Source organism: Tiliqua scincoides, chromosome 10 (genome assembly GCF_035046505.1).
Source record: "Tiliqua scincoides isolate rTilSci1 chromosome 10, rTilSci1.hap2, whole genome shotgun sequence".
NCBI classification, from domain to species: Eukaryota; Metazoa; Chordata; class Lepidosauria; order Squamata; family Scincidae; genus Tiliqua; species Tiliqua scincoides.
Window position 1 is genome coordinate 5,933,526 of NC_089830.1, and position 8,589 is coordinate 5,942,114.

The 8,589-nt window shown below is 46.4% G+C and overlaps 1 protein-coding gene across 1 annotated transcript in view; it reads left to right on the top strand.

Moving 5' to 3' along the window:
* MYOM3 (myomesin 3) overlaps positions 1 to 8,589 on the top strand; it is a 40,746-nt gene that overhangs the window by 25,767 nt on the left and 6,390 nt on the right. The gene's annotated exons all lie outside the window — the stretch shown is intronic.

The window sequence follows — 8,589 nt, forward strand, 5'->3', positions numbered from 1 at the left end:
AGAGATGCCTGCGTTGGCTCGGTCATGTCGTGAGACTGGGCGATGGCCGGATCCCAAAGGATCTCCTCTATGGAGAACTCGTGCAGGGAAAGCGACCTACAGGTAGACCACAGCTGCGATACAAGGACATCTGCAAGAGGGATCTGAAGGCCTTAGGAGTGGACCTCAACAAGTGGGAAACCCTGGCCTCTGAGCGGCCCGCTTGGAGGCAGGCTGTGCAGCATGGCCTTTCCCAGTTTGAAGAGACACTTGGCCAACAGACTGAGGCAAAGAGGCAAAGAAGGAAGGCCCATAGCCAGGGAGACAGACCAGGGACAGACTACATTTGCTCCCGGTGTGGAAGGGATTGTCACTCCTGAATTGGCCTCTTCAGCCACACTAGATGCTGTTCCAGAACCACTTTTCAGAGTGCGATACCAGAGTCTCCTGAGACTGAAGGATGCTAATGATTTTACGAAACATCTGATGCAATGCAATTGAGTCTTATTGTTTTCATGGTTTTAATTGTTTTTATTAATTGTTTTTATTATATTAAATATTATTTTGTAAGCCACCTTGAAAGCCTTTAAGCGGGGTGGAAAGGTGGGGTATAAATCCCTTAAATAAATGAATGCTTAAATAAATAAATAGTGTTGGGTGCCACGTTTTGTTATCTAGGTTAAGGCAGTATATAATCCTGCAAATAAATAAAAACAAAACATTATTTATAAGCTGAAAGTTATTTAAAGTTATGCCTGATATGGAGAGAGTTGATAGACAACAATGATTTCTTTCCTCTCTCATTGTATAGAACCAAGGAGTGGGAGGGAATGTCATCCAATGTTTTATTGTTGTCATAATTTCTAAGCCAGGTACAGCACACTACTCAAAAGCTTCTGGCAGTGCAAATGATAATATCAACAAACCAATAACAACTACGTCAGCATTTCTCAAACTGTAGGTTTGCCACCCTATTTCTGGTGGGTCCCACAGAGCCTCTAATGAAAACCCAGGGGATGGAAAGATCAGATAATTCATTGCCTCAAGCCCTGAAGCTATTCAAAAATCAGATAGCTGCTAATTGCCCTGCAAACAGCTGAGCTCCTGCAGTTTACAAGCTTGTGTAAAATATAGAAAGATAAATGCTTGAGCAACTTTTTTTCTGGTGACCCCTGCCCCCCCGCCCAAGTTCGTCAATGTCAGGTAGTGGAGGTTGGGTCACCTAACTAAGCCCCTCAAGCCTTGAGGCTATTCATTAGAATTGCCTCTTTACGAGATATGGATTGAGTTTTCTGCAAACAAAATATTACTTGTAAATAAAAATATTATTTCTTTCTAGATCACCTTTTTTAAAGTCTTGTAAAGCTAGGTGGGTCCTGATAGGGTGTCATTTTAAAAAGTGAGTCTGAGTGCTAAGAAGTTTGAGAACTATATAATATATAAGTACATTGGCAGTAGCTGGAGGCCAGGAAGAATAAATGATGGCCTTCTTCATCGTGATGCAACACTTTTCACTGCAGAGAAGGCCGACAATGGTTGGTTACTAATGATGGTCAAGTGGAACTTCCATGTGTGGGAGCAGTCAGTATTTGAATACTAGTTTTAGGGGAAAGGCTCTGTCCTGCTTGCCAGCTTTCCAGAGACAGCTGACAGGCCACAATGGGAAGTAAGATGTTGGACAAGAGGGAACCTTAGTGTGACCCAGCAGGGATGTAGTGTGAAGGGCAGGGCTGCTCTTCAGTGTATTGAACGTGATTAAAATAGAATTTTGCTTCAAAATGATTTAAGGCATCGTAAGGTTAAATCATGAGAGCCAACATAGTGTAGTGGCTGACAGACTGACCTCTGAATTAGGCCAGTTCAAGCCTTGCTAGGTGGCCTTCGGAAAGGCACATCTGCTCAATCTTCTTCATCTGCAATATGGGGATAATTCTCACCTTACAGCAGGGGTGCCCAAACCCTGGTCCTGGGGCCACTTACGGCCCTCGAGGCCTCTCAATGCGGCCCTCAGGGAGCCCCCAGTCTCCAATGAGACTCTGGCCCTCTGGAGATTTGTTGGAGCCCGCACTGGCCCGACGCAACTGCTCTCAGCATGAGGGTGACTGTTTGATCTCTGACATGAGCTGTGGGATGAGGGCTCCCTCCGCTGCTTGTTGTTTCATGTCTGTGATGCAGTAGTGGCAGCAAAGGAAAGGCCAGCCTTGCTTTGTGCAAGGCCTTTTATAGGCCTTGAGCTATTGCATGACCTTCATTCATTCATATAAGTTCATCTTTAATATATTCATGTATGTAAACTTATGTAAATTTATTCAAATTTTAAATGTAAATTAATCCCCCCCCTGCCCCTGACACAGAGAGATGATGTGGCCCTCCTGCCAAAAACTTTGGACACCCCTGCCTTACAGGACAACACCAAGATAATATATATGAAAGGCTTTGCTCACTCTTAAAGGGCTGCATGTGACACTGATATCCCGGGGGCCAAGATGGGCCTCCTTCATACTGAGTAGGACCCCACCTGCTTGATTTTGGGCTGGAGCCTAAGGGAATAGCATTGCTTATTGAGTTTGTGACCAAGATGAGATTTGAGCCAAGGACCTGCTACACCACCCTTTCTCCTCTCCCACACCATTCCCCTTCCTCCTTTTCAAATCCAGCAAGCTGGAAAAATAGCACGGGCTGGCTCACCCCAAACTAAAAGTGACATTTGGGGCTCTTCGGCTAATGCTGGGAGGTCCTGGGCTCACCCTGTTGCCAAATCACAGTTCAGGAATTTCAGCAGTGCCTTGTGTACCATCACCCCAGCCCTGCTAGGCAATGTTTAACCCAGGCCCTATTTCCCAAGTTAGCAATGTTTGTTGGGCAGGAACATGTGCCTTCCCAGCTGACTCACTCCCACAGAGTGACAGACAGGCCTTTTCACGGAGTCTAAAAAGTTAGGACCCCTCCTGGAGTTCTTTCCCCCTCCTGGAGTATAGAAACCAGTCAGCCCTCATCCTTTTTGAACAACGCTCTTCCTTTAAGGGTGTACCGGCTCCAGTAAAAACCAAAACCAAGGCATGGATGGTTTCTTCACTTTTTTCCTTGGTTCTGCATTTTGGAAGCCAGGGCCTCAAAGCTGAATGGTACCAGGCAAGAAACCTACCCTGCATTCTAGCCCAGAGAGACTTCTACAGCTCCCAAAACAGCAGGAAGATGCACTGGAGGGACCATGAAGCCCACAGAGGGCAGCACTTTCATTTCACAGTTGTGGATGCTTTTTTTCAGGGAGGTGGGAGGTTTTGGTATGCAGACTGTTAACACTGAAATGCTTTCCTACCTCCCACCCCTGAAACTTTCCAAGTAATTAACTGCCTCAGCAATCACATCTCTGCTGTCACAAGATAAACCTGCCTCCCAATCAGAGCAAAAGGAAAAATGTGCGTCAGTGTTTGAAAGATATATAGAACACAGCGCCTACCTGGAAATTAAGCAGGAGCCATATAGCATCTCATCATTTCCCTAGGAAAGGCCCTTTTAGAAGGACTTGGGGGGGGGGAAAGAAAATCAACTATGGACAAGGAAGTACAGGAAGTCTATATGATGTGGATTGACTGAAAGAACAGACTGTCCCACGGTTAATTGTGGGTTTGGCAAACTTCACAGAAGTTCACATAAAAGTTTTCATAGTTTGGAAGATTCCTGCAGCCAACACTGCAATCAGTACTTTACTGCAAGTGAATAACATTTTAACTATTCCCTGCAGGCCTGTATATCCTGCAAGAGGTCTGGTCTAAGAGGATAGAGCCTCCATTAGCCCGAAGATAACATCAGAAGGTCGCCAGTTCAAGAACACCAGCAGCTCCCTGAACAGCGAGACCTTGAAGCAGCTGACAAGCTGAGCCGAGTTATTCCATCTGCACTTTGGGTGAGTGAAGAAGCGTCTTGGCTGCCCTCCATGCGAGAGATGAAGGAGCTGCTTGTCAGCCTGCGTGGGAGGCACTGGAGATCAGACCTGGAAGATCCATCTGAAATGTTGTGTGGTTCTTGAAAGAGAACCTTCTATGATTAGAAAAATCCACTTGAGGGATTTAGAAATGCCTGCCTATGTAAACTGCCTTGCATAAAGTCAGAGGAGTAATCCGATGACCAGAAAGGCGGTATATAAGTACCTAGTTATTATTATTATTAAGCCAACCCATCCCAAGAACCACCCTCAAAATGCTTTGGTGCAAGCCATGCCCCCTTTCTTTCCTGATGGTGGGTAGAGGATGTCTCTTGAAGCCTGCACAACTTGCTAGTTCTGACTTTGCTCCCTGCTACATTTCACAAGAAGATCCGTTCGAGATCACCCTTTCCACGACTAGTTAACATGGGACAAAATCCAACAGGAAGTTCTCTCCCACAAGTCTCTGAAAATGGAACCTACAGAGGCCAACACAGGATAACTTCCTGGTAGGCTGGGCTTCTGCAAGCCAACTGTCCATTGGTCTGGTAGTCTTAATTTCTGTCTGTTGATCTTAATGACATCCTGTCCCTGAGGACAGCTGACCATCCCTGTTTATCAGAGACAAAACATATCGATAGCAAAAGGTTTTATTTGTCTTTAAAAAACAAACCACTGCTGAGCATTATCTTCTGCAGTATCAGGCTGCTATTAATTTCTCCCTCTGTCTTAATGATTTGACAAGACAGAGTCCCATGACTAGTTTTATCAGACAGTCACTTGGAGAAAGTCCGGTGCCTGACAGGCAAACATCTAATCCCCTAAAGCAGTCTGCTGGAGTCCTATTGCCATAACTGGTCTCACCACATTCCTCTAACCTCTGCATTAGCAAAACATTTCAAGAGGGAAAATTTGGCACAAGGGTTGTCAGTGGGACCTTTTTCTGCTGCTTCTGGAGGCAGATGGCTTAGAAACATGACATGCACTGGTAAACTGATACATTTTCTTATAGCTCTATTACCGTGCGAGCTCACCATTTCATGCAAATCTATAATGAACAGATCAAATCCTACAACTTTACAGATGCAGAGGACCAGTGGGACACCTAAATTCAACTCTAGTTGAGGTATAGCGGATTATCTGGAGGTATAGCGGATTATCTGGATCCTTTTCAATCTGGTTTCAGGCCGGGCTTTGGGACGGAAACTGCCTTGGTCGCCTTGGTGGATGACCTACGCCGGGGACTGGACAGGGGGAGTGTGTCCCTGTTGGTCCTGCTGGACCTCTCGGCGGCTTTCGATACCATTGACCATGGTATCCTTCTGCGCCGATTGGCTGAGTTGGGAGTTGGAGGCACTGTTTTGCGGTGGTTCCGCTCCTACTTGGAAGGTCGGTCCCAGATGGTGGTGCTGGGGGATGCCTGTTCGACACCCTGGCCATTGAGGTGCGGGGTGCCGCAGGGCTCAATTCTGTCCCCCATGCTATTTAATATCTACATGAAACATGGGAGAGGTCATCCGGGGGTTTGGAGTGGGATGTCATCAATATGCTGATGACACCCAGCTTTATCTCTCCTTTCCTCCAGAATGGCAGTTGAGGGCCTGGAGCGCTGTCTGGAAGCAGTGAGGATCTGGATGGGGGCTAACAAGCTGAAATTAAATCCGGATAAGACAGAGGCTCTCCTGGTTCAGAAATCCTCGATGCAGGTGCTAGATTATCAGCTTGCTCTGAATGGGGTTGCACTCCCTCTGAAGGAGCAGGTCCGCAGCTTGGGGGTCCACCTGGACTCACAGCTGCTCCTGGATTCCCAGGTGGCGGCTGTGGCTAGGGGGGCCTTTGCTCAGCTTCGGCTGGTGCGCCAGCTGCGTCTGTACTTGGATCGTGCAGACCTGGCCACGGTGATCCATGCTACGGTGACATCGAGGTTAGATTATTGTAACGCGCTTTATGTGGGGCTGCCCCTGAAGACGGTTCGGAAACTGCAATTAGTGCAGAATGTGGCGGCCCGTGTGGTCACTGGAGCTAGGCGGTTTGACTCTGTCAGCCCGCTTCTCAGTGGGCTACATTGGCTGCCCATTCGTTTCCGGGCCCAATTCAAGGTGCTGGTCTTGACCTTTAAAGCCCTATACTGCTCTGGGCCAGGTTATCTTAGAGATCGCCTACTCCCGTACAATCCGGCTCGTCCTCTCAGGTCATCAGAGAAGGCCTTTTTACAAGTGCCGCCGCCTAAGGAGGTACGTGGGGCGGCGGCAAGAAATAGGGCCTTCTCAGTAGTGGCACCAACGTTGTGGAACTCCCTTCCCCTTGACTTGAGAATGGCTCCCTCCCTCGAGACCTTTCGGCGAGGCCTGAAGACCTTGTTGTTTAACCAAGCCTTCTGACGTTATGGCCTTTTTAACATCTTTTATATATCTTTTAGTTGCTATTTTACAGGCCCGATTCCTCTAAGAACTGCTGTTTTATGCTCTTTTACTCTGACTCTTCTGACCACTGTTTTTATGGGTTCTGCTAATGTGTTTTTTAATGTTATCTGTTTGTGAAATTATGTTTTAATCTGTTTTATATGTTAGCCGCCCTGGGTCCCTTTTTGGGAGAAGGGCGGGATAAAAATAAAGTTTTATTATTTATTATTATTATTTTATTATAGCAGGTTTTAAGAATGACATTAAAGGCTATGCTTCACAGATCACATTCAAGAATTCATTTCTTTATGGCTTTTCCAAGTTTAGTTTGTCATGCAAGAAAAAGCACACTTGCCTACAGATTCAATACTCAATTCTGATCACACATCAGTAAAACTGAACACGACCTTCAGCATTTATTAGGGATATCCAAATTCCACTCTTCTCCAAAGAAAAAAATGGTACATTTCAGGAAAAATGACAGGATTTTTAAAAACCTTTACATAACACAGAACATAACCAGTCATACTGCAAGAAACTACAAAAGGTTTTTATGGCACATTGACAAATGAATACTGCTGCAAGAATTCAGGCTGCCATCGTCCCCCCAGATACATGACATCAAGCCTGCACACTGTTAAGGTTTCACATTTGCACCCAAGGAACTCAGTCAGGATTGTTACACCACTTTAACCTGACAAGCTTTGGAGAAAGCAACTGGCCCAAGGCCATATGATACGACCCACTGCTGTGTGGGGTTTGAACACAGGCCACTAAAGATACAGGCAGTCACTGACTTACGGAGAGCTGCACTGGCGCTTTTGTGCAGGTGTGACAGTGCTATGCCAACTTACGTTGGTTCCAACACTTTGACAAATCTCCAGAATGGAACCAGGATGTAAGCTGGAGACTTGGCATAACTGTTCTCTTGGAACCATGTTTTAGAACAGGGGTCGCTAAACTTTTTGGCCCCCTGCCAGAAAGGGCCGCATCAAATATTTGGCACGATGTCGAGGGCCGGGAAAAAAATTAAATATAAAATTTAAATAAATACATTAGAGATGGAACTTTGAATGAATGAATGAATGAATGAATGAATGAATGAATGAATGGGCTCAAATATCAAGGATTTCTCCAAGCACCAACACAGCCCAAGAAATAAAGTACACACACTTAAATGGACCCCCATTTTCCCCACCCCACAAGCACAACTCTGGTTGTGTTTGGTCAACTGGTCACAGACTCTCAGGGGATCAGAGGCTGGCCGTGGGCCGGATAGAGGCTCTCCACAGGCCACATCTGGCCCCTGGGCCAGGGTTTGGAACCCCTGTTTTAGAAGAACAGTCTTCAGTCACAAAGGGGACAAGGGCTCAGCAAACACTGGAGGCTGAACAGACTTTAGAGCAGCAATTTTCAACATTTTTCTTCTCATGGCACACTGACATCTATAGTCTTTGCCTCTTGTGATTTCACTTCTGGGAGACACTTCAGGGTCCTGTTTCTAGAGCAACTGCCTGTAGTAATGAATTGCCTGTCCCTCTTCTACAGACAGTTGCCCTAGAAACCAGAGCTGTAGAGCCTCACACAGTTTTCCAGGGTGCTCCAAACTTTCACAAAACACCTGTGGACTTTTTGTGGCCATGGCACACCACTTGAAAAGAGCTCCCTTGGAGAGTTGTTAGAGAATTACAGTGAGGGGTTCACAATTTTAGTTGGCCTTAGCAGCCAGCCACTGTGCTTGCTGACCATCAGACCCTCAAGGGGAGAGGGCAAGGTCAATTGTTCATTCGGAGTTGTGCTTTGGAGACACTGAAGGAACAGGAAAGGCCCCTGCAGCTTTGCAGTGCCTCTTGAACAAAGGAAACTGTTTTCTATGGACAGCCTGCATTGGTCATCTGGCCAAGTCTGGTTAAGGCTTTCCAGGGTTTCAGGCAGAGAGTGGTCTTCCTCAGTAACACCCAGAGATGTTGCCGGAGATGGAACTGGGATCCTCTGCATGCAAAGCAGGGATGACTCTGTCACTGAACTGTGGATGGGGTGGAGAAAAGGAGGCTACCTGCAATTGTTAAGTAATCCACAGTACTATGCTGGAAAGGCAGGAACCAGGGGCACTAGGCCCAGGTACATTGTCAGTCAGGCCATTAGGACAGACAGGGTCAGAAAAATACAGTCAATTCTTGTTGTCTGTTGGGGTTAGCTTCCTAGAAAACTAAGTAAATACTGAATCACAGAACCTATGGGATCAATGAGGTTAGAGGGAAGGGCAGCTAACCTGGTTAGGAA